Here is a 12,071-nt window from a genome sequence, read left to right on the forward strand (position 1 = left end):
CAGAAAGGCTTGCAGATGCTGCCTTTATTTTCCCTCCACACAGCAACGGTTGAAGACCGCTGCCCACATCCACTCCCACCTCCACCCAGACCCACCCCTGCTCTGCTCTCCTTTCAACAAGTAAGAGCCAGCGCTGGGGGAAAGCCAAGAGGACAGAGGATTCCCCAAAGCCTTCCCCATTCCGCCTTAAAACCGAACAAGAAGCATCATCCCGCCGCGCCTTGCACTCGGGCCACCTTAAGAGCTGAGCAATGCTTTGGCCTCCCGCCAAGCCCCACCCCCGCCGGCTCGCACTCCGCCCCTTTCTCCTCCCGCTCTGCTGGGGGAGAGCTGGGGAGCCCCAGTCTGGCCGGAGTTGGCTGGAGCTGTTGCCACGACAAGCATTTTCTTAAGACAGCTCTGCTGTTGAGACCGTCCTAGGCTGGGGGTGGGGTGGGGGCACGAACTTCCTGGGGGACTATCCCTCCGAAGACGGCGAGTCAGACACCCGCCCAGCTCCCTGCACCCATTTTCTTCCAGGAAGGTCCTTCGCGTGGAAGGGCTAGGGAAGAAGACCCAGCCCACTCCCCCAGCTGTAGCGCAAAGGCCAGAGCGCAAAGCCAGCATCGCTAGGTGGTTTGCCACACCGTGGAGAGCGGTGGGTGGTCACCCCACCCTACTCGGTCCATGGAAACGCGGAGGGAGAGTCCCGCTTGGAGACACCTGAATCTTTGCTAGAAAGAGAGGTAGGTTTGCAGAGAATGAATTGACTCTAGGATTTGCAAACTTTGTTTCTTTCTTTCCTCTCAATGGCTTCTCAAAGTACCCGAATTTCCTCGTGCTGGCAAATTCTGGGAGGGTGGGGTGGTGAAATAAAAGAGAGAGGTCGAGGGGAGAAAATGGGAACGATTTCTTCAACACGGTATGTCCTCGCTGGGTTCTGAAGAATCATATAATCAAACAAGTGATTCCTTTGCGTTTTCCTCTGGATCCCGGGACGGGTGGGGAAATGGAGGGACTGCCTTTTTCTCACCTAAATTAAGCTCTTGGAACAAGTATTTATTCCAGTCGACCCCCATCTGCTCCGGCTCTCCCCCCCCCCTCCCCCTTGGCTTGGGAACCAGCCGCAGAATGGAAAACTGTTGCGGAAAAAAATATTTTCCGCGTCTGTTCCCTTTCTCGAAAGCCCCAAAGAGAGATGGGAAAAATAGAACCAAATAAATCTTCAGCGGGAAGGCCTTAGAGCCAAGGAGGGGGCACACTGGGGCACAAGGTGGAGGCAGGCTAGGAGAAGTTGGAGGGTGAGAACCAGGAGTGCACAAATTAAATTTCTTTGGCTTTGCATAGAAACCTCAGCAGTTTCTCTCTGCGGCTTACAAAACATCCTCAGACTTTGACGTCTATAATTAGCTGTGGAAAAAGCTGGGAGTTCCCTCTCGCTGCTGTTGTTTGAGTGAGTGTGAGCGTCCAGAACCAACTGTATGAGTGTCTCTGAGGGCACCGCCCCGCACATCTCTGCTTCTCTAGGAAAGAAAAGAGAAGGGGCACATTGAAAAGTTTTCAGTTTCAAGCCCCAGGCTGTGGGGCTGATTGGCCTGAGCCTCTGGCATCTCGAGAGGGTCTCTGAACAGATTGCTTAAGTGATAGGCGCTAAGGCTGGGATCCCCCCCCTTTTTTTTCTCTCTCCCTGTTTTGGTAGTGGGGTCCTGCTGGCATCTTTCCCTGAGATGAGCCCAGCCTCAGACTCTGGTCCACCTCTAGAAGAAAGATTGCCTGCTTGCTTGCTTCCAGCTGGGTGGGGGAGATGGGAGGAGAGGCCCAGCAAATCCTAGGAGCAGAGAGAGCATGCCCTGGCCAGAGGCATCTCCTTCCTGGGTACTGCTTCAGGACTCATAATCCCTCCAGACCTGATGCTGGCACGTGCTGCCCCGGTGGGGTGGTGAGGTGTCAGGTGAAGAAATCAGGGGTTGCTGTGATGCTGGGGGTCGAGGGGAAGCAAATTCCCATTCTGCAGCTTATCTTCTCCTCCAGTTGGGGTGTCTGGTGAGGAGTCTTCAGATCCACCCCTTCCATGCTTCAACACCCCTACCCACTCACATGAGCTCTCCCTGTACCTGGTTCTTCCCACTTAAGAGACCCTTGCTCTGGGTCCCCCTTATCTGGAAGGGAGGAGATCAGGGTAATTCCAGGCTGGGGTCAGCATGGGAAGAGGTCTAGGGGAGAGGAGAATTTCAAGAGATGACCCTATGATGTTCCAGGCTAGCTAAGTTATCTTTGAGGCTACGAGAAAAAAGCCTTGCTGAGACCCCGGGAAAGAAATAGAGGGAGAGTTTAAAAGGTAGCCAGGAAAGCCGCCAGAGCAAGCTTCCATTTGGAGGTGTTTGGTGACCGATCAGACTGTACCCCTCGGCCACTCTACCCTACCTGTGATCTGTTCCCGAGAAGCATTGATGACCGGCTGTAGGAAGAGGAGGAGGGACTCCTGGGGGCAGATAGTGGTAGATAAGGACGGCTGCCCGTGAAGTGCCTGCTTAGCACGCACCAGGGTGCCGGTTCTAATGGCCTTGAGTCCCTGATCTTGGGCAGCTGGGGAAACTGCTTTCCAGCCAGCTGTGCCCCTACCTCTCCCAGCTGTTAGATTGGCAGGGCTGGGAATCCTGCAGCAGAATCTGGACACCCCCCCCCCCCCTCCCGTCTAGCAGCCTCCGTGACCTGCCCTATTGTCAGCCTCTCGGCAGCCCGGCTCCACCCTCCCAGCTGGCTCTGCCTTAGTCTTAGTACTCCGAGGAGAAATGGCTTTGAGGGAGTAGAGGCTTCTAGCGTTCCAGCCCCTGCCAGTGCCTTGGTCCTTTCCCCTTCTATTTTCCATCTCTGTGTCCCTGGATCCTTGGATCCAAGGTCAAGTTGAAGGGGCTTAGCTTGCCTCATCCCTCAGAGTCCCAGCTTCTGGCATCGTGCCGGGACAAATAGAAGCATTCTGTCAACACTTCAAAGAAGAGAGGGGCAATTTAATTTTTAACAACATTTATTGGGGAACCACATCTGGAGGACAGAGGACAATGTGTTCTCTCTTTCCACCACGTGGGTCCATGGGGACCAAACTCAGGTCGTCAGAGGCTTCAAGGCAAGAGTAGTCCTTACCCATACAGATCCATCTTGTCCCAGAGGGTGGAGTAATAGCACCTGGGAATCAACTGCATGGGGAGGTGCACGAAGGGGCCCCTAGTTTGCCCTCTGTTCTATAGCTTCTCCTTGATCTGGGAACCCTGCTCACCACAGAAGGTTGGGAGGGAGTGGCTGGGTCAGATTTGTCACAGTGCTATGGTCTTTGATGTCAGAAGAGAATCAAAATGAGGGTACTGTATAAGGGGGGGGACAAACTAAAACAGTCAGAGACTGCCCAAGGCATGGTGCTGGAAGTAAGGTATGTGGGGGATGAAGGTCACCAGGCAGGAATATCAGGGAGCCTTGCACCTGCTCTCACTTTCTGTAAGATCTAAAGAAGAAGGGGGACAGGGACTTCTCCTCCAGCATTGCCCCAGCCACAACCTAACCTGAGACTATTAAGCTGACTTCTCTCAGTATCCATGGCCCTTTGCTCTTTATCTAGTGCTCTGGGCCTCTGGGCCAACCCCCACATTAAGGTCCACCAAACTTCTGAAGGAGATGAGGAATATGTTTACTTGGGGTGCCTAGGAGCCTAAGAAGCCTATTTGATGTTCCCTTACAGGTAAATGCCCCACCCTGAGCCTGCCCTTTCTTGGAGGGTTATCTGCCAGACCATCTGTGCTTCTAGGGGGGCTTTGATTCCTTCCATCTCTATTGCCAGGAGGGAGGAAGGGGTGGGGAAGATAGGGTGGGGTGGGCACCCTCCAGATACAATCTAACTGGGCTGACAGCACTTCTCTGTTTTTCTCTCTGGAAAATAGATAATATACTCATTGTTTTAAATTGACAGAGTGTGTATTTATAGATGCCATGTTTTGATATATGTACATACTATATAATGTTCAATTGAAATCTCAGACACTTGTCATTTTCTTGTGGTTAAAAAAATTCAAAGGTGCTTTCTTGTAGATTGTTTGGAGTAGAACAGCACACTGTCATTTTCTCCAGTCATATCATAGAGCAACAGAACATATTCCTCCTCTCGAGCTCCGGCTAGGTGGTGTCCGTCATCCTGTCTCCATTCCTCCTCCCCAGCCTGACAACCACCCCTCCTCTCTTAGCTCTGTCAAATCTGCTTTTCCAGATTCCACATGAGGTCATCTGCTCTTTGTCTTGCTGTGCCTGGCTAGTCTCGCTTAGCACAGTGTCCTCCATCTCTTTCTGTGCTGTTGCAAATGACAGGTTACCCTTCTTCACATGACTGATGTCACATGTTCTTTACCAGTCTGTCAGCTGACGGAGACTTTGGTTGTTTTGATTTCCTTGCTATTTTGAATAGTGTTGCTGCCATAGACAGCAGGCAGATGTCTCTTTGATTTTATTTCCTCTCCCTACTTACCCAGCCGTGGCATTGCTGGGTCGTATGGCAGTTCTGTTTTCAGTTCTGTTTGTCTGTGTGGCGCTGGGAATCGAACCTAGAACCTCTTGCATGCCAGGCAAGTGCTCAGCCACTGGACACCCCGGCTCTATCTGTTACTGTTTTGGTGAACCTGCATAATGTTTTCAATAATAATTGTATCATTTCCCCCTTTTCTGTAGGTCATAGACGTGAGCGTGCTCTGGGCCTAGAGTCCAGGAGCTGTGGAGCATTTTATACTCTGCTTCCTCTCCCAGCATCTCTCTGTCTCCTCTTCCCTAGGATGAACCACTCTTATCCACTGACTTATTTTCTTTGCGTGTGTTCAACAGAACATGACAAGGACTCTCTTCTTCCTCCTCCTTAAGTGACTTCAGCCCACATAGTAAACTTGTGGAAGAGAGAAACCAGGAAGGAACTAGTTAGAGTTAGATCCGAGGACTTCTGGTCCGCGAAGTATCTGTTGGTCATCTGTTGGTCAGTATGGAGTGGGGAGAAAAGTGGATGAGGACATAGGCACTGAGGATTTGGGTCCCTGCCTCTCTGTCATGGTGTCAGCAAGGCCACCTTCTTCCTGCCTTCCTGCCAGCCATCACTTAGGGTGGGCACTAGCACTGAGATGGTATGCTTACTGCAAAACATGTCCGGGACTCTGCCTGGGCTTGAAGAAATTCAGCTCAGGGCGCTACAGTGAGGTCTGGCTCGTTTGTAGAATCAATGTCAGGAGGGCAAAGTAGTACAGCCTCTAGAGGGTCTGAGAGACCACATACGCGTTTACACAGCAGCCCAAGTCGAAATCCCAAGGATGCAGACCCACAAATGAAGAAACGTGTGTGCGTAAGGCCATTCGGGAGTATTTGTAATAGAAACCATTGCAAACTGTCCTGCTGCCCATTCTTTTTTTTACTTTATTCTTTTTTATTAAATGAATTAATTAATTTTTGAATGATCTTTTCTCATTTTACATACCTATCACATTCAAGCACTAAGGATAAATCCTGGTCTCACTGCCAGTGGCCTCAAAGACTGCCCCAACCACACATCTGTCACCCACATTCAGAGGGCCTAGTTCGGTCCTATGCAAGTTCCCCCACTGTCAGTCCAGAGTCAGTGAGTTCCCACTAGCTCAGATGAGCTGTTTCTGTGGGTACCCCATCATGGTCTTGACCCCTTTGCTCATATTATCGCTCCTCGGTCTCTGTCTGGTCTCCGGAAGCTTGACCCAGTGTTAGCTGTGGATCTCTGCGTCTGCTTCCATCAGCTGCTGGATGAAAGTTCTATGGTGACAATTAAGGTAGCCATCAATCTGATTACAGGGGAAAGCCAGTTCAGGCACCCTCTTCATTATTGCTTAGGGTCTTAGCTGAGGTCATCCTTGTGGATTCCTGGGAATTTCCCTGGAGCCCTCCTGCCCATTCTTAAGAGCATAACTAAAGCTGAGTGTGATGGTGCATGCCTGTAGTCCCAGAACTTGTGAGGCTGAGGCAGGAGAAGTGCTGTGAGTTAGAGTCCAGCCTGCAGTGCACAGAAAAACCTTGTCTCCAAAAAGAGAAAGGTGTGCGTGCGTGCACATGTACGTGTGTGTGTGTGTGTGTGTGTATGTTCTCACACACACACGAGCACAGGTGTCCCCACGCACATATGTGCATACACACACAAATAATAAATTCAAAATAAGAAAATGGTTTCCTATAGGAAGTAGACGAGAGGACAAGAAGTAAGACTTTTCGGTTTTCCCATTTCAGACTGTTTTGATTAAAATACTTACATATTTCAACAATTAAATTAGGTCCAAAACAAAGTAAATCTGATGAAAACAGAAACACTGACTAATAGAGTAACAATTTCATTACAAGGAATTAAGTAAAAAGTTTAAGGCCTCTTTCTTTTGAGACAAGTTTAGACTGGTCTTAAACTTGTAGTAATCCTTCTGCCTCATCCTCAGGAGTGCTCCAATTGTAGGTATGTGCCACGACATCTGGCTAATTAAAATATTTTTCACTGTCAGTGCTCTGACTCTATATTCTTGGTAGAAGATATAGTCTAAGCATGAGAGAAACTCCAGACTGTCCTTCATTAGGTATGCTATGATTTACGATAGTGGTGTCCTGAGTAGAAAACCGTTCCACTTGTTATAGGGCAGATGGGATGCGTATCTGTGCTTGGAACTTAGATGTCTGAGAGCCGGAGTCTGTGTATGGGAAGAGACAGAGAAGAGCATGGGTAGATACGGGGGAAGCACGGGATCCTTTGAGTCTTTGTCTGTTTTGTTGGTCTGCCCACCAAAAGCACCCAGAAGCAGAGCTATATCCAGTGCCGGATTTTTATTTATTTGCTTATTTTGACTGCATGCATGCATGTGCACAAATGCATGTGGAGAGGGTACATGCGTAAGGGGGCGGTGAGAAAACAACTTTGTGGAGTTCAAAGATAGGATTCAGCTTTCCAGTCTTGCACAGCAAGTGCCCTTACCTGCTGAGCCATCTTGGCAGCCCCTGGATTTTTATCTCTAGGTACTACATCCGCTATTAGAAGCCAGAGTCACTTGGCTGTTATCAAGTCTGAGTCTGGCCAAGGACAGTGAACTGTGTTGTGCCAGGAAGCTGGAGCATGTGCATATCAAAGAGCACAGGAGCCTGTGTACAGGGACTTTACAATGGATGAGAGACACCAAGAAACAAAAAAGAGAAGCCCTGGGCGGCAGTGGCACACGCCTTTAATCCCAGCATTCGGGAGGCAGAGGTAGGCGGATCTCTGTGAGTTTGAGGCCAACCTGGTCTACAGGATGAGTTTTAGGACAGACTCCAAATAAAGATACACAGAGAAACCCTGTCTTGAAAAACTGAGAGAGAGAGAGAGAGAGAGAGAGAGAGAGAGAGAGAGAGAGAGAGAGAGGCAACCGTGCCATAAAAAGGACTTCACAAGTCCCATCTAACAGCTGAAGGGGCAGAGAGGAACAGGAAGGGAAAACTCTTCAGAGAAATGCTGGCAGATGCAGAAAGGCTGGGACTCTTTACACTTCAATTTAGCCTGGCCTGGGGGCTGCCTGGGAGACTGAGGCAGGGCGATCACAAGTTCAAGGTCTGCCTGGGTAACTTAGAAAGGCCTTGTCTCAAAATAAAAAAATATCCCCCCAAAAATGGTTTGGCATTTAGCTCAATGGTAGATTATTTGCCTAGGGCATACCAGGCCCTGGTTCAACCCTTTGTGCCACAAGAAATAAGCTTATTTAAGTAAATTTATTTATTTAGCTGGGCATGGTGGCAGATGCCTGCAGTCTCAGTCACTTGCAACACCATGGGGTGGTGACTTAGTTAAGGTTTCTATTGCTGTGCAGAGACACCATGGCTGCAGCAACTCTTACAAAGGAAAGCATTTAACTGGGGCTGGCTTACAGTTTCAGAGCTTTAGTCCATTATCGTCATGGTGGGAAGCATGAGCATGCAGGGAGACATGCGCAGTGCTGGAGAAGGAGCTGGGAGTTCTCCATTTGGATGTGCCGGCCATAGGGAGCCACTGGGCCTGGCTTGAGCTTCTGAAATCTCAGAGCCCACTCACCAGTGACACACTTCCTCCCACAAGGCCACTCCTGCTCCAACCTCCATACGTTATAATATGACTCCCTGACTCCCTGGTGTCCAAGCATGCAAACACATGAGTCTATGAGAGCCATTCCTGTTCAAACCACCGCAAGTGGTGAGTTCGTGGCCAATCTGGGCTGTATAGAGAAGTTCTAACTCAAAATTGTTTAAATTTGTTTTGTTTTTGAGATAAGGTCTTACTTTGTAGCCCTGGCTGGTTTGGAGCTCACTTTGTAGACCCCAAACTCACAGAGATCCACCTGCCTCTGCCTCCTGAGTGCTGGGATTAAAAGTATGCCACCATGCCTGCCCTTAAGTTTGAATTTATTTGAAAAATAATTAAATATGGAATAAACAATGTGAGATCTTGATATATACCACAGAATAAGTAAATTAAGATAACTAACATACCCAGGACCACATGTTTGTCTTTGCAGGGTTGTGGTATAAGCGCTTCAGGTCTCCACTCCGAGCAGTTTTGGAATGTGCTTTATGGTTATCTGTAGTCCCCACACTAGGCTGATCGCAAGGACTTATTCCTTCTAACTGAAACTTTGTATCACTTAGCCAACATCTCCCAACCTGCCCTTTCCTTCGGAATTTTCCCAGCAATAAGCTGACTCAGGCTAGGCGCATTAACAGATGATAAAATTATTGAGCAGGAGAGGGGAGCACTATTAGATCAAAGGTTGGTCCCGGTATGCATTGCAGAGTGACTGACTTGACAGAAATTGCTTTTTCACAGTTCTGAAGCAAACCTGGAGGCAGGAGAGAGCCACTTCCTGATTAGGCCATTTTCTCCTTCTGTTCCCCAGAGAGGGGCAGGACAGAGGTCATTATGCTGGTGTGTGTCTCTTCTGAAGACACCAACCTATTCACCAGGCTCCTGCCCTCTGGATGTCTCAAGCCATCACTTTTGAGGATTTTAATGTCTATGAGTTTGGGGCCACAGAAGCATTCAGTCCGCAGCACAACAGGTCCCCTCACAGACTGCTCTCCACCCAAATTGTGGGGACCTGTCTTTTGGAGACCAGGCACTTGTCACCTTAATGAGTAATCAAGCATCCTCAATGGTGGGGACTCCCCACCCCCAGACAGGAAAACTTCCCTGAGCCTTGCAATAGGAATCTTAACCACAGTCTGTGGTCTAGCCAAAACTGCTTAGGCAGATGACAGAGACATCTAAAGCGGGGGCCATGCTAACTGGCAGCCAAGACTCTTCCAAGAAACAAACAAAAAAAAAAGAATGTCATGAAAACATAGCAATTGGTGGAGGGGGTGCTAACAAGTTGGTTCTGCAGGAAAGAGTGCCTGCCGTGAAGCTGGAAACCAGAGTCCATCTCTGGAGCATGCAGGGTGGGAAAGGGGACCATTTCTTGGAGTTGTCCCTGACTTCCACATGTGCACGCCCATACACAAAAATAAATAAGTAAATGAAAAGAGCGCTGTGGCCACAAACGGCTGAAGGTGGAACCCAGCATAGATTAGAAGGAACAAAAGAAGAGCTGGAGACGAGAGTCATTGATTATGTGTTCTTACTGCTCCCAGCTCCCCTGAAGAATACAGGTTCAGTTCCCGATGGCAACCTCAGACGGCGTACAGTCGTCTGTAACGTCAGCTCCAGGGTGTGAGATACCTTCTGACCTCTGTGGGAACTCTTATGCATGTGGCACGCATAAACTCACACAAGTACACATACATACGCATGAAATAAAAAACATACATCTTTTAAAATAAGAAAATGAAAGAAGCCGGGCGGTGGTGGCGCACGCCTTTAATCCCAGCTACTCGGGAGGCAGAGGCAGACGGATCTCTGAGTTCGAGGCCAGCCTGGTCTACAAGAGTTAGTTCCAGGACAGGCTCTAGAAACTACAGGGAAACCCTGTCTTGAAAACCCAAAAAAAAAAAAAAGAAAATGAAAGAAATAAAAGAGCAGTCCATCTGTATATACTGCATGAGTTTTAAATTTTTTTTTACATTTTTAAAACTTTAGTATCTGTGTGTATGTGTGCACTCTTGGCATGCGTGTGGAAGTCAGAGGACAAGTATGGGAGCTGTTTCTGTCCTTGCACCCTGTGGGCACCAGGGATCAGACTCAGGTTGTTAGGCTTGGTGGCAAGTATCCTTACCCACTGAGCCATCTCACTGGCCCAGCGTATACAGTTTAAAAATTAACTTTATATCTTTATTTCCTTTAGGTAGGTGAATGTTATGCCCTGCGTGCATATCTGTTAATCTCGTGTGTGCCGGGTCCCTGTGGAGGTCAGAAGAGGGTATCAAATTGCCTAGAACAGGAGCCACAGGCAGCTGTGAGCCACTGTGTGGATGCTGGGGATTGAGCTTGGGTCCTCTGCAAGAGCAGTCAGTGCTCTTAACCACTGAGCCATCTCTCCAGTCCCAATGTATACATTTTAATTGCATAGGGTAGGGTGTATATTGCAAAAGACAATTGGGAATATTTTAGTCTAGATATTAGGTGAGATGAAATTATGTTTTTCAGATGTGAAAGTGGTAATATGGTTTATGTGGCAGTATCCTTTTTATGCAAAATATTTAAGGCAAAGTGTTTGTTCATTATTTTCAAATGCTTCAGCAAAAATCTGTGTGCAAGTACACACCACACACACACACACACACACACCAATGGAAAAGGCAATGATAACAGTTGGTAAATCTACTGAGGATAATGAGGATAAGACTTCTTCCTTAGTGTATGCAGAGCCTGAAGTTCAACCCCAGTGCTACAAGAAAACAAGACAATTGATGTCTGTATAGTCGATTTTTCACAGGGTTTATGAAGTTTTTTGTTTTGTTTTGTTTTCCTTCAACATTTAAGGTTTGATATATTTAAAAGTTTAAGGGTGAGGCCAGAATACCAGAAAGATCAGAAAGGATCCCTAGATTCCTAGGTTCCTGCCCCCACTTCCCTAAGCACCCAGCGGGGACTTCTCACACAGTTACTTCCCTTAGGTTCTCCCTCTCACTTCCGTGTCCAGTGAGTAGGCGAGTGGGCCAAGCAATGCCCAGGAGATGCGATGGCTCTGTGCCTTGGCCTATAGGAAGCCTGAGGACTAGGGGCTTCACCCTTTGAGGAGGGGCGCCGGTTGTAAGAGGAAGAACGTGCCCACAGACCCAAAGTTGTCGCTGACCTCTTCTGACCCTTCACGTAATCTAATGAGGTAATTCTGAAGGACCTGCTCTACCTGCTCAGAGCTTTGGTCACTGGGCTAACTATGGCCTTCCAGACTCTCCCTTGTTGGGGACAGTAGACCCGGTTGCTCTGTCAGTGTCCCAGCCATCCCTACCTTCCCAGCCTGGTCCTGGCTCTAGAGAGAGATCCAGTTTCTGGGGCTGCTCATCTTTCTTTCCCTGGAAACCCCGGGTGAGACCCAGTGCCACTCAAGGCTCTTTGCCCATAGGAAAGGGCTATTGATCCTGCCTTCAGTTCCTCTCCTGTTTCTTTTCTGGAGTCTGGGGGAGCAGGAGCCAGGAAGCTGAAAATGGGCAGACAGGGAGGGGCTTGTTCTAGGAGCACAGAGCTAGGAATGAGAGGCCTATGAGATGCTTCTGTGTGACCTTGACTGAGGCAGCCATGTCCCTGAGCCTTCACGCCCATCACTGTACCCTGAAACCAAGTTTAGTCTTTCGGAGTCTAGATGCTACAACCTGCAGCCTAAATCCCACCATCTGCTTGAGATGACCAGAAAGGAGGCCAGATAGGCTCTGTCTTGGACAGCTACCCTTGGAGTTAGAAGTTGAAACAGGTTTTAGGTTTCCACCCCTGAACGTCAGTTAGCAAGGACTTGGTATTAATACTTTCCCAGCGGCCTGTTGCTGTGAAGAGAGGGTCAAGGAAACCCTTAGAAAAGAAAGCATTTAGCTGGGGCTGGCTTGCAGTTTCATTATAATATTTCATTATTATAAGCTCACTTAGTTCATTATCATCATGGAAGGGACCATGGTGATACACACGGTGCTAGTCAGTA

At 48.6% G+C, this 12,071-nt stretch overlaps 1 protein-coding gene across 2 annotated transcripts in view; it reads left to right on the top strand.

Annotated features, from left to right (window-relative positions):
- The first annotated feature begins 354 nt into the window (after positions 1-354).
- Atp2b4 (ATPase plasma membrane Ca2+ transporting 4) overlaps positions 355-12,071 on the top strand; it is a 104,109-nt gene continuing 92,392 nt past the window's right edge. For both annotated transcript variants that reach the window (XM_038348674.1, XM_038348675.1), the window contains exon 1: positions 355-725. The gene's annotated coding sequence lies outside the window, so the exon portion shown is untranslated. The remainder of the gene's footprint in view (positions 726-12,071) is intronic.

Source organism: Arvicola amphibius, chromosome 12, assembly GCF_903992535.2.
Source record: "Arvicola amphibius chromosome 12, mArvAmp1.2, whole genome shotgun sequence".
In the NCBI taxonomy this organism is placed as follows: domain Eukaryota; kingdom Metazoa; phylum Chordata; class Mammalia; order Rodentia; family Cricetidae; genus Arvicola; species Arvicola amphibius.